At 36.8% G+C, this 12,372-nt stretch overlaps 1 long non-coding RNA gene across 9 annotated transcripts in view; it reads right to left on the bottom strand.

Annotated features, from left to right (window-relative positions):
- The window catches only part of LOC137856885 (uncharacterized), a 211,287-nt gene that overhangs the window by 124,217 nt on the left and 74,698 nt on the right, over positions 1–12,372 (bottom strand). For all 9 annotated transcript variants that reach the window (XR_011096843.1, XR_011096849.1, XR_011096847.1 and 6 more), the window contains one exon: positions 1,808–2,000. This is a non-coding gene — a long non-coding RNA (uncharacterized lncRNA). The remainder of the gene's footprint in view (positions 1–1,807; positions 2,001–12,372) is intronic.

Below are 12,372 nucleotides of genomic sequence, written 5' to 3'. Positions count from 1 at the left end.
CACAACTCTTCATTCATTCTGTTTGGATTTTTAACAGTTGCATTGCTCTTGTTCAATTAGGAGATCATCAGAAAATTGCAATATTATGGACATTTTCAAACATTTCACATATTTTTGTGTCAGAACTGTGGTGGGTCACATGACATGCAGCTGTGTTAACATATTTAGGGTTTGGATACTTACAAGCTCTTGCTTTCTGGAGTATTATTTTTCTACTTGTTTACATTTGAGAATTACTGGATTTTTATTTTTTTTTTTAACCACAAGGTTAGAATTTATGGGAAAAAATTAAGCAATAAATAGGTACAGTGTCTTAACTTCATTTTTCATGTCCTGCCTGCCAGCAGAAGGATTAGGGAGACAAAGCTGGTTTTCTTCTGTGAAACTGCAACTAGTCCAGTCACAAGCTCACAAACACTCCCTTCCATGTCAGCTATATTTTGACCACACGAGTGTGATTTAGAGATTATGGAAGTTACAGAAACACATGGCAAAAAGCTCTCAGCAGTCTCACTTATGCATCAGCAGGAAGAGCTTCCAAGGGACCTCTCCATCCCTGCAGTGCTGAAAAACTTCCAGGGAAATCTTCCTGGATACTGATGATCTTGTTTAATGCTGGGAAAACTATTATTCTCAGCCAGTTATTTCAATATGAGAAAGTACCTGTTCCCAGAAAAATCAGTCATAAACACAAAGCTTTACCTTCAAAACACAAAACTTTATCTGCATAAATTCTGGTAACAAATACAAGTCTGTACAAGCAGATCACAGACATACTTCATCACTTAATCATAGAGACAGATGAATAGACCTCACAATTCTTTCTAAAGGTGCATGACAGCGATCATAAATAAAGTAAAAGTTGCGGTATCTTATTCGAGGCTCCTTCATCCCTTTTTAAGTCTACAGCTTTTTAAAAATGCCAGCAGTCAAATATCAAACATGATTGATACTGTATGGAAGCTGGTAACATGACTTTTAAAGATAAATTTGCAATTAGATATATAAAGACAATGGTTATACTGTCTGAGAAAATTATAACACCTCTTAATGGGGAAATTTTCAATGGAATTTTTTCATAAAGATCATTGAAAGTGATCTAATAAAAACAAAATGAGTCATTCAGCTGGCTGCAGGTAGGTCAATTGACAGTTCCTCAAAATCAGTGCTGCAAAGTTTGTAGAACTCAAAGTACTAGCTCTTTACGTTCAAAACAGTGATAGAAAATTCTATGGTTAGAGGACTAAGATGGGTAAGTAGGTCACTTCCAGTCTCATAGCAAAGTCTTCAGCACAGACTCAAGGAATATATTCTGCCACTCCTGTTGCTACAGATTTACAGGTATAGCTTATACCTTCCCATCCAGACTTAAGACACACTTCAGCATACAAAAATCACAGTCAAATGGCATCCTCAATGCAATTGCAGAGAATAAAAAATATATATATATATTGCTGAAAATATTCAGGTCACTACCTAAAGCCTTATCTGAGCTTAAGGGGAGGTACACATAATTGTTCTTAAAACCATTTTTACTGACAATAAGAAGCATATTTCTATTATAGAATAAACTACTTGCATCAGTTAATCTATTCCTGAACACTTAGAAGCACATAGAGGAAGTCAACTCAAGACTAGAGTATAATTCTGGCCACCTATTAACTTGCATATGTTTCAGCTGCCTCATTTCTGCTTAAATACCATAACAAGGTAACTATTGTATACTCACTAACTTGCTTTAGGAAAGGAAAAAAAAACTACAAATAGTACAAAAATTTCACAAATTGTCAAAGAATACCAAGCGTACAGGAGAGGCTCTGAGTAACTTTGTGATGTGTTTCTCTTGTCTTTGATGTATTGATCTGGCATAAAGTTTCCATTGTCAGAGAGTGCCGCAGTTCTCCAAAAGCTGATAAACACTCAAACATTCTGTTCTGCATGGAGGAAATTCCTACGGTTCCAAGTTAGTCTTCATTCTAAACAAGACATCTCAAATTTTCCTGGAAGAAGGAAATTTCAACACACTCGAATAAAAAAATAAAAATAATAATTAAAATAAATAAATAAATAAATAAATAAATAAATAAAACATTTAATTGTTTAGTTGGTGTTTAGTTGGTTGTATTTTTTCCCAAAAAGAAATTGGGTAACAAGATGCTCCAGTGGAATCCTGAGATTGCCCCAAGACCTAGAAGTGCTTGAGGAGTACCCCTTGGGACTTTGCCATATCCAGTGAGAGCAGATTTTCAACATCCTCTGAAGTAGAACTCTTTCTGCTACAAACCCATTTGGTTTCACACACAGGAAGTTTTATGCACTACAGAATCTCAATATTGGTTGGGTTTTGCTCATACATATAAGGTAGAACATGCATTTGGGCTCTACTTTTTGCCATATACCATCTTGTTTATAATTTTGTTTCTCATCTCCAATACAGTACTCTCTGCCTGCACAAAACCTTGTAAAGAACTGGTTGTTAACCAGATATAACCAACAGAAATGTTTGTGGGTATTTTTTGTTTGTTTGTTCGTGTTGATTTTTTTCTTAGCCAATGTAAAGATCAGTCTAGTCTTCCCTTCAGCTTCAGTAATAACTAATAACTTGGTTAAAAATTAAATAAATAAATAAATAACCACATAATTGTAATTTCACATGAATGTAGGCTGAACTAGTTCACTGACAAATACAAAATCTCCATCAGGTTCAAAATTTTGCCATCAGATATCATCTTGGCACAGAGATGTGTGCATAAGTTCCTGTACTTTTTGCCTATGTAGTCTGTCTCCTCCTACTCCTGGTGAAACTTCTATTTATATTTAAATGTGTTGTGGGGTTCTTTTTGTTTTTGTTGTTTTTGAAGAGAAGCCTATAAAATCAGAGCTATAATACCTGAAGACCATATAATAGTGGCTTGTAGCTGCACCTCTCATCCCAATCCAAGGGGATGACCAGCAAGACATAATGGATAAAACCCTTCAACACATATTTTCTGATTGTGTATCCTAAAAGGGTAGCCTTTATTACTACTACAACAACCATGCATCACTGATCAGGTTCTGATGGTCCTGTACTGGCAGAATTCCTATTACACACTCAGCTGTGTGGTTACATTGAATTTGTTTCTGCTTTGCACTTCTGCTTCTGCTTATTGCATGATAAATGTCCAGATGCCTGTTCTGAATCTGGGCAGACAGGAAAAAAACACCTTCCCCTAATACCAGGGGGGAATAACCGTAATGACAGTGAAAGAGCCAGGAGCTGCCACAGGAACTGGAGTCATAAGTAGGAGCAAGGAACCCAGACAAACACAGAGGAAACAAGGCACAGAGAAGTATGAACAGGAAGAGCATGATGAAATTAGAGGAAGGCCAAATGAACTGTAGCATTACCCAGAATGACTAGTTTCTTTTCAGAAAGAATAAATAAATACTTGTCACAGTAAAGATTGATGGAAGATGCCTGAAATATTTGCTTTCCTGATAGTCCTACCCAGCATTCACCATAGAATAGGAAGAGTGAAAAAACATGACATCAAACAGACAACATGACCACAGATGGGAAGCAAAGAAGGAAGCAGCTGTAAACAGAAGGGATGTGTCCAAAAGGAAGCTTTTTTATCCAGAAATGGGTCTTTCTCAGAAAGTGTTTTAAAACCTTGCAGCACACTGAAATGATTTAACCCATCCCAGGAATGTCTAATGGCCTACACAAACCAGTGGACTTCCTGGGGCTATGGCAGGTCATACAATCTCAGTCCTATTCACTTTGAATGAGGCAAATTACAGAAAGCAGCCTGTCTGATGCAGGTGCCAGAAATATACCCTCTGAATGCCAAGTGCCAAAACAAATGTGTGGGTAAGTGTCCAAACTCATTCTTTTCTGTCCTATATTAAATCAATATGCAACATTCTTTTCTATACTACCCACTAGCCAACTTGAAGTCAACTCAGTGTCAATATAGGTTAAAAGCTTTGGAAAAACCACCTATCTACAGATTGCAAGATGAGCCATGGCTTACAAAGTCTGTGTACATTTTGGTTTGCTTTCAGGAATACAGCCTACTGGAGTCAGTCACCAGAAACAAATTAGTCTGGGTTTTGCAAGCCATTATCTTTACTGAAGATTAAAGTGTTTACAATGTATTCAAGTCTGCCAATCAATATTCTCCTCTGTGATATACCTTCAGGGAATTGAATAATTATCACCTAGATTCACCATCTCCTGGAAAGCAAGGATTCCTGTTTCACCTGCAAGGCCTACACTTATTAATGTATCATCTACAATGGGAGAATAAAGTCAAGCCAGAAACAATAAAGCACTATCTTATATCAACAGACAGTCTACACTGGTTCAGAGACCAAGTACTGAGCATTTCCATTGCATTAAATGAATCAAATACTCACAAGTCACAACATATGCACAGGAAATCAGCCAACACACTAGTAAACACACAATTGGCAATGCATACTGCCTCAACCTATCAGCTATACTACAGCTTCCTGCACTCATACCTATAGTCTATTCCTCTAGGAGGCACTATCGAACTACAGTCAAGGGCACCTAAGGCATTTAGAAAAGCAGCCACAGCCATAAATCCTCTTTTCACATGTTGTTGTTCGTCTGCTCTCTATGAGGAGATGATTTATTTCTGTGGTAGAGAGCTACTCAAAGGAAAGCCTCAAAACATCCGAACAAGGATAAGTGTGACATATGTGTTATGTCAGCCACTACCCATTAGAAGGCCTATTTCCTAGAACTGACATAGATGCAAGTATTTTCTGTAAAACAGTCAAAGTGCTGAAACCTTCTCTGATATTATGAAGGTCATTGTGAACTAGGAAATGCAACTTCCACAGATCTTTTTGTTTAGTCTAATTTTTCAGAACATTCTTCCTGAAACATGTCAAGTCATGTCAGGACACATCATGTCATATACACAATACACATCTCATGTCATATACATCCTCTATCTCACTAAACTGGGCCAAGATTTTCTGTACTTTCTTGATTCTTCGTGACATCCAGCCAATATAGCCGTTAAAAAAGGATTCCCACGGACAATAATTCTCTTTCCACAATGAATCAGCAGTGCTTATTCTCTGCAAACCAGAATCCTCTGGTATAATTGGAAGGATTCTGCAGAAGAGCAGTATGAGACCTCTTCTCTTCAAATAGTATGGGTAGCAAAGCTCCATCTTTGTTCAGTTGAACTGATTTGGTGCAGAACTGGAGCAACATAGTGGTGAGTCAAGCTCACTATGCTTGCCCATGGAGCATTTCATTGTGTTCTTTTTGTTTGTGGTTCATGCACATAATCTAAAAGGTCATTCTACACAGAAAGCAGTTGTTTTGCTTTTTCTAGTGGAAAAACAATTCCCCATCTCTCAATACATAACAATAAAAAAAAAAAAAAAGAACAACAAAACCCCACCCACATGTAAGAACCAGAAGAACATCCCATTGCACAACATCTCCCCATCTCATAGAGGCCAACACTTCCCAACTTTCCCTCATTATCTGTTCAAGAAGTTGGGCTGTAAAACATGCCCTGAAGGTGAATAACTCCAAGAGTTCTTGGTCCTCTGCTTGATCCAAGCAATTACTGTGACTCATTGTTCTTATCTTATTTCTTGAATGACTTTAGTTTAAGGTCAATATTACAAGGAGGTTGTCATGCTTGGACATTAAATGATACACAGAAAACAGATGTTAACAGGTGCCCGTATACTACTCCTAATTGCCACTGGACTTACTGCACGTTATGGTGCAGATAAAGTTGTACTCTGGCCTGATTAATTTGCCTTTAACAATTCCTTTTCAAAGTTGTTCTGCTGGATTTTTATTTTTTATTGAAAGTGGAGATAGTCAATATTACATTACGGCTTTTTTTGTAAAAAGGTCAAATATGCATAAAACATCTACTTCAATTGAAAAATGAAAATCACTTAATTGAGACCCAAAAAAAATCTCAATACCTTTAAAAATATATATATTTGACAGTTTTATTGTGTGGTTTTTCTTCTGTTCTGTTTATGTTTTTAACACAAAGTTAGTCCAAGGTCTTTCAAAAGAGAAAGAACGGTATTATCTGAAGATGAGAAGATGAAAAAAAAAAAAAAAAAAAAAAAAAGTCTAATTTTTGATCAGCTCAGGAGTAAAATTTGTATGTTTTCACTTCTTCCCCCCAGGCCTTCCATTTTTGACACTAATAGAGCTGAGATACAGCACTAGCAGTCGAGCTTAAATCTCTTTGGTATGACAACTTGAGTCTTCATCAAAACACTGTCAAAGCCAGCACTATGCCTCCTGTGAGGGAACTCACAGGAGACAGAGTCCAAGGCGAAGCCCAAACACAGCATGGAGATGGCTCTGTACTAGAGGGTTGAATTACTGCTTGTTCACACAGAATTCTGCAGTCCATTCATTGCATGTCTGTCTCACTTTCCTCCATCAGGGGATTGCTTTGCAGTGACACAAATAAAGCTCCTGAACTCTTCACTGCAAATCAAAAATGGAGACAGCTTAAGGCATATAATTTGGGTTATGATTTGCAATATTCATTAAGAGATCAGCCAATTTTGGCAAAGAAAAAAATGCCCTGAGCTACGATAATGAATACATGGTTTGTTAAGGCAACAAGACTGATGGTCTCATCCATAATGGTCTGACAGTGGCTGCCTTTATATGGTACCTTGTTTTGATTTTCATATCAATAATTACATTATGCACCTCAAAACATCTGGCTGGCTGGCCGACTTGATGTATGTTAAAACCATCCAGTCTGTGGATATGCATTGGAATAGGAGCTATTACAGGATCACATAACAGATGTGGGAAGCAGTAATGATTCTTCAAAATTCTGTGCTACACTAGGGCCAGAGAGCATTCACTGTGGTCCCTTCTGCCCTTAGAATATATGACTTGAATATGTGAGCTGTCTTCCAACTCCTCTGCAGAAACTCCTCTTTATGTTTTTTGTTGTTTTTTTTTTTTCTAAAAGCTTTCCCAAGGCAGAGAGTCAACACTTGAGTAGCACTCAGATCACTCTCTTGCAGAACATGACTGGACGCTGTCACCTTGTCACCCAGTGCAAACTAGGGAAAGAATTTCTGCTGAAAATTATCCTGCTAATTCCTGGCTAGTATGGCCATGCTGTGTTTTAACTTTCAGATAAATTGCTCGTCTGTTGGCCCTAAAGTTGTGCATCACTGCCCATTCACAGGAATGTTGTGCTTACTGCTTTATGTGGGGCCTCAAACACATGTCAAACAGTCCTTATCTAAGCCAGACTAAAAACACTACAATTGATTTGGGTGTGTTTTTTTCACCTACTTGTGTTAATTCAAACAGGTTGGGTGACTAATGGATATTTTTCTAACTCAATCTGAAATTATGATAAAACTTGTCTTCATACTCGGAGCTCATTTGATTGGCATGTATCTCACTCTCTTCTAGAGCAAGAACAGAAGACACGGAAGAAAGTACAAATTTCAGGATCACAAATGAATGCATACTCTGGCACCAGAGTAACCAAGTACTAGGGGCACAATGAAAAGTAACACAAGAGTTCTAAAGGGAAGCATTGTATTTTCTGTAGAGCCTTCTCTAGATAATTCATTCAGTTGTAGGGCCAACACTCAGGTATCTTAATACAAACTCATACTCATTGCAAGTTCCAAAGTTAACTCTTTGTCTGAGGTCTGATTTCTTGTTATTTCCCTAAAGGACAGAATAGAATAGAATAGAATAGAATAGAATAGAATAGAATAGAATAGAATAGAATAGAATAGAACAGAACAGAACAGAACAGAACAGAACAGGAATTGTTCAGTTGGAAATGATTTTCAAAGATCATATAGTCCTACCACATGACCATTTGAGGGCTAACCAAAAGTCAAAGCATATTAATGAGGGCATTATCCAGATGCCTCTTGAACACTGACAGCTATGGGGCATTAACCACCTCTCTAGAAAGCCTGTTCCAGTGTTTGACCATCCTCAGAGTAAATGCATTTTTCCTGATGTCCAGTCTGAATCTCCATGGTGCACCTTTGTGCCATTCCCACGTGTCCTGTCTTTGGTTACCAGGGAAAAAAGATCAGCACATCCCTCTCCACTTCCCCTCCTCAGGAAGTTGTAGAGAGAAGTTTGTAGCTCACGGATTTAAAAAATGGTTTATAGCCACCCGAGTCAAGATTCTTTCCACATTTTTTTTTTTTAAACAGACACGTGGCTTTTTCCAAATTCACAAGCTTCTGCAACAGTCTCTCTGATCCAACGCTCTACTACTCTTGCAGTGCATTCTCCACTGTCCATCCCCCACCTCTCCCTATTCCCTAAGGCCAAATTGTACAAATGAATGTGTTGGGTTTTACAACATGGACAGTGTTGAGAAATGTTAACAACAAAACCCAAAATCACATTGTTTGTCTTGCTTCAAATTCCCTTACAAACTTAAAACAGACTAATTTTTTCAAAACCTTCATTAAGATACAAATATCTCCCAAATAAATTCTAATTAATTAAGCAAAAATCTAATTAAGCAAAACCAAAGCGGCATATGATTTTGCATATAGAACTATGGATGTCATAACTTTACAGTGATAATTTCACTTTTTGTTTTATCTTTAATCCTGGAAGGATCTGGTTGAGCAGGTAAAACAATAAAAGTTGTAATTTCAGCTAAATATACAGAAATAGTTGTCACAGATGAAGTCCTGGGACCCTGATCCACTTGGTCTTAATGTTCAAAGGAAAAGGAAGGTCCTGAACTCAGAAAGATTAAAAGCAAAGAAAATCCTAATCCAGCACCCTCCTGTGAAACCACAGGAGACCAAAGGACATATCATCTTGTCAATATTTACAGGGCTATGTGTGCCCACCTGACTTTGTTGTGCAAATCACTGATATAAATTCACAACCCCTACCAGACAACTACATGATAAGAAGTGTTTGCACACATACTGATATATATATATATATATATGCTCAATATATATATATATATATATATATATATATATATATATATATGCTCAATACATAAATAAATAAATAATCAGGCTAGCAGATCTACCAGGGATTTGGGTATACAGTTCGACAGAAAACAAGTGGCATACACAAGTTATAACTGAACCTTGGCTTCTTCAGAGGCACAATGCTGCTGAATTGAGCATTTGTGCTACCTACTGTAGCTCACTTATTACTATGTTTTTAAATGTGGTTTTCTTTAAAAGGTCATTTAACTTCCTGGAAGGCCTTTCCATTCCAGCCCTTCAGTGGGGAGCTCCACTGAAATCCGCTTGACCTATACTTGCAAAACGTAGAGCAAAACCATACTTAAGTATTTAAATTAACAGGCACCTGCAAAGAGAACCTGATCCTGCTTGCCTCTTGTATGCAAACAGTTTACTTAGCAACAAAGAAACCACTAATACAGCAGAGGCAAGAAGTTCTCACCTGTGAGTGATTAATAGGAAATCACAGAGAGGAAAAAAAAATAAAAAAAGAAAAAAAAAAAAGATAAAAAAAATCCATTCCTAATGCCCAAGATATGGTAATATTGTATGAAAATGTCATTGGGACCATTAAGAGTAGCACTGAAAGACACTTGATATGATCTAACTCGAATTCAGATTACCAGATTCTGTTGGCAGTCTGCTATACAAATTAGGAAAGAAGGCCATAGAAATTCTCTCTGATATTAAATATAATTAAAATTCATTAAGTGTTGTGCCCAGTTTCCTTTCATACAGTCCATATTAGCAATGGAAAATACACTTCATGTTACCTCTATTACTCAACAATTAGTGTCAATTCCTACCTGTCTGCTTCATAGAAGCTGCCGCCTCTCTCCACTTCTCAGACTACACAAGTACATAGGGTAAACAGTAGCTGGCTACAGGCAAGGTATCTTCCAGGTTGCAGAAGAACTGCCACAGGACTGTAGTGATGGACTTAAAACTGAAGGAAATTTTAACAGCTAAGTTGCCCATATCATTCTGTGATGATCAGTATTACTTTAATATTACATTCTGGAGTGACTGGTCACTGTTAGTTAGGGTAGCTCAACAGCACTGCTGTTATGGTGAAAAGATGTATCATTCTTTTAGGACAAAGGTCATGACAGTTTGGTTTTTGTTGTTGTTGTTTTCTGGCATTTTCCACATAAACAAATTTGACCCATGATATAAACACAATAAGTCAATAATAAGTAATAACAATTCTTTATTAGTTCTTCACTGTGATGTTTTCCGGGATACTCCACTTAGCTACATTAGGGTAATTTCGTTGTTTTTCCAGTTCCAAAGCAGAACAATAATGACAGTAGCATCCAAAGAAGTTTCTTGTAATTGCCTAAATTGTATAACACCTTACCAGGATGACAGAAAAATGGCCAAAGAATTTCACATTATAAAACTGGGCATATCATCTGATATAGCAACTTTGAACACATTTTCAGACTATGCAGAGTTTAAAAGCTTTCCCAATTCTAGTTTAGCCAAAAGTCTTTCATGGGCCATCTGGTTCTAATGATACAAAACTAGAATATTTGGTGTCCTTTTCACTATGCTACATTAAATTACAGCTTAAAACATCAGTAAAGCAAAATCCATTCTTTTTATATTATGTTTTTTAAATTAAACGTTAAGTATTTTGGCTTAGAAAATGTGTTTATTTTTGTAAAACTGTACAGCATATACTATATGTTACAGTCAGCAGAATCCTTAGTTCAGTTACTCTTGCATGTTCCTTGGTCCACAGCCCACTGAGGCAAAGGGAAGTGTTTCCATTGACATCAATGGGCTCTAAATGAGGCTCCTACTGTGAGTAACACCAGATTCTTACTCATCCTAAAACATGTATGAGGTTTCAGTACTTCTCCCAAGAGAAGAGGTTCAAATTATGCTTACAGTAGCTCTTCCTAAATTAAGTATTCTGTGTACACTTGGTAACCCAACTGAAATTCAGTTTCAGTATTAAGGATGTGATACAAGGTGTTACACCTGAAAGACACTGTGAATTATATAGTCTATATCAGTATGCACTGTGGTTAACTATAAACAGACTTTCTGGGAGCAACTTTCACAAGTGCCTCTAAGACTTCAACTTCCGGCAGCTGTTGAAAAACAATGGAGTTTTGAAAATCCCACACCAAATGTAACTCATCACTTCTGTTACAACTCAGTCACAACAGGTTAAAGTTCCCTACATTTCACCACCATTCTTAGAAGCTTGTTCTGGAATTGGAAACACAGACCAGTATTTTGGAAGATGTGTAGAAAGAAAGTCCATTCATAATAATAGAAGTGCCAAGCATCTGTAGGTCAAAGAAGGTCAAACCAATCTGGAAATCAGAGTAACCAAGAAGGTCGACAAATCAATGCCTCAGGAAGCTAACATCTGCCACACACCAGCTACGATCAACCAACACTAAAATTGTGTAGCAAATGGCCATCATTTTTTTTCTGTACATTTTGTTTTTCTTTGAATTTTCTATCACTATAATCCTCATTGTGAAGTTACATTGTGAAGTTGAGATGCAGGTAGTGTCCAAAGGGACATCACATCCTGCTCTCTTCTATACTGTTCCTGAATCCAAATACACTAGTAGGATAGATTTCATTTAATTGCTTTCTCTCAGATTTTTCTTCTTACCCCATGGTAGCTTCCATGTTAACATTACAAAATAGTTAGAACATATAATTCCAACCCTGACTCCCTTACAAAGCACTCTAAACAGGAGTTCTGGAGTAAGAAAGGGCTAAGAGAGGACTGCATGAATTGGCCCATACAGAGTTACATGCTAACTGTTATTGTTCTCAGAGAGTGCATTTAAGGTTTTGGGAACAAACAATAAAATGAACAGCTGAACAATTTTAATCATGGCCCAGTTCCTAGTTACAATTATTTTTAAGCTGTCTCACCATTAGAGTCTGATTTTTTCCCCAATGAATAAAATTAAAAAAAATAAAAAGAAACAAACAAACAAAAAGGATATATTATGTAAAACTTAAAGAAATACTGTTATAAAATGACAGCAAAACTAAAACAAAAAAAAAAAAAAGGTTCTCACATATGACATTCTATGCTCCTAGCCCAGTATTTGTGTATGAGTTACACATAATTTTTAAAATGTTCCATTCTCTATATACTTCATGTACAAGCCAATTCTCTAGGAAAATATGCTTTACTAGATAAGTTAACAGTGTGGCCTCTGAACTCTGTGACTAGACAGAGAATATCAGTTTTTGACCACAGACATGTCTGAGCAAAATTACAATGCACACTCATATGAAAGACATATTTCATGCATTCCTTGTTTCAGAATGTTACAGCAGGGACACATCAAATCAGAGTAAGATGACAGC

This window comes from Anas acuta, chromosome 5 (assembly GCF_963932015.1).
Source record: "Anas acuta chromosome 5, bAnaAcu1.1, whole genome shotgun sequence".
Classification (NCBI taxonomy): domain Eukaryota; kingdom Metazoa; phylum Chordata; class Aves; order Anseriformes; family Anatidae; genus Anas; species Anas acuta.
The sequence above is the reverse complement of the archived record's forward strand: the minus strand, read 5'-3'. Positions and strand labels throughout refer to the sequence as shown.